At 51.7% G+C, this 1,670-nt stretch overlaps 1 long non-coding RNA gene across 1 annotated transcript; it reads right to left on the reverse strand.

The window, feature by feature from the left end:
• Nucleotides 1-426: 426 nt before the first annotated feature.
• Nucleotides 427-1,342, reverse strand: LOC130544676 (uncharacterized). Its single transcript, XR_008961144.1, has 3 exons — nt 1,103-1,342; nt 775-967; nt 427-583 (listed from the first exon to the last, which is right to left on the reverse strand). It is a non-coding gene; the product is annotated as an uncharacterized LOC130544676 (long non-coding RNA).
• Nucleotides 1,343-1,670: the final 328 nt, after the last annotated feature.

The following is a 1,670-nucleotide window of genomic DNA, read 5'->3' on the forward strand; positions in this document are numbered from 1 at the left end:
AAACATCACCTTTGAGAATTGGAAAGACATCATCCATATTTGTATGTGACGACAAAAGGCCATCTAACACTAAATGGTGGCCACTCACCCATATCTTAGGCCCAACTGTATAAACACTGTCAAACGTATATCTTAAAAATAGACAAAGAGTAAACCTCACCTTCCCTTTCTAATGAAAGAGTGTTTCTAGGAAACAGCTGTTCAAAATACATTCATAAGCAGTCAATGAACAGAGAAAATGGGATCCCCTGCAAAGTGCTCCAAGCTCAGAAACTAAGTACCTCCTTCACCAAATTCAGAACGCTGACAACTATTACTTAAGTTTTACTTCATGGCTCAACTAGAGGAAAGAGAAAAACCCAGGAGATGGTGGGTTAATGAGAGGTTTTACTTCCAGTCCTGATGTGGAAGGTCCAAATGGACCTGCCGCTTTCTCTGAATGCTGGATCCCGTGTCAAGCTGCCTCACTGACTCAGATGCAGACGTTCAGAACGTCGGGTCTCGCGGAGCCAGAGCAGAGAAGTGTTGTCAGATGGGGAGAAGCAGCTCCTCGGACCTAAAGCCTGCACACCTGCTGTGGTTTCTGGGAGAAGGGGAAACATAGACTTGTCTTTTAGTAGTAATTATCTCCCAGCCCATTGCCACCATTCCCAGGAAACAGCTAGCACAATGCTGAAGTTGGGTAACGGCTCTGGGCCTTCCTAGCGCCACACCTGTGCCTGAGGGAACAGGGAATACCCTGCTGAACTCGGGGAACTGCTCAAGGTCCATTACCTGCACTGTGTCGGGGGACAGGGGCACCGCACTGAAGTTGGGGACTGTGCGGTCCTTTCTCTCGCTCTTCCTGGGGAACACGGGAAACCCTGGAATGTCTGCGAACCATCCCACAAAAGCTTTGCTGAGCGGGTGCCCTGGAGTTCCTGGGTCTGGGGTGTATGGCCAGTTGACGGAGACTAGGCAGAAGAGACTTTCAAGGGAAAAAGGAAAGAAAACTGAGTCTCCATGATGAACTCTCTCAACATGCCCTTCCAGAACCCCGCCTCTTACCCGGGGTACCCCTACTCCCAGAAAGCCCACCTATGGCCACACAGCATGCACTCACCCAGCCAGGAACTCCACAGGTCCACTCTCTCAAAACTCCACTTCCTTGGCTCCTGGTCTGCGTCCTTGGGCTGCTCCGGATCTGCACACAGAGACGTAGCTCCACCCCCATGGGGTGATTGCTTGGGGAGTATGATGCTTCCAACTCCTTGAATGCCAGGCAACCGGCCCCATGACTCACAACTCTGGGAGTGCAGAGGTCCAGGAGGCACCTCCTTGGCTAAACGCCCTGAGCAGGCATGACGGGGATCATGGGCAGGGCTGCAATCACACACATACACACATACACACACACACACACACACACACACACGGCCCCTTTCGCGGACCCCTCTAGCTGCAGACCACCCTCAGAGCCCTGCCCCTTCCCTTCTGCACCAACCCTTCCTGCAAGGGTGTGCCTGGTTCCTGGCAAGGTCAGCTGCTCTCAGACTGTTCCAGCCTTGGGCTTTAGGAAATGCAATGCTTTTATGCATATCCAAGGCAATTTTAAGCGCCAAAAGGAATGCTCCAAGCGGGAATAGCTTTGCCTTCTTGTCTCACCCATGGAGTGGATAGTGCTTCTCAGA

Source organism: Ursus arctos, unplaced genomic scaffold (assembly GCF_023065955.2).
Source record: "Ursus arctos isolate Adak ecotype North America unplaced genomic scaffold, UrsArc2.0 scaffold_23, whole genome shotgun sequence".
In the NCBI taxonomy this organism is placed as follows: domain Eukaryota; kingdom Metazoa; phylum Chordata; class Mammalia; order Carnivora; family Ursidae; genus Ursus; species Ursus arctos.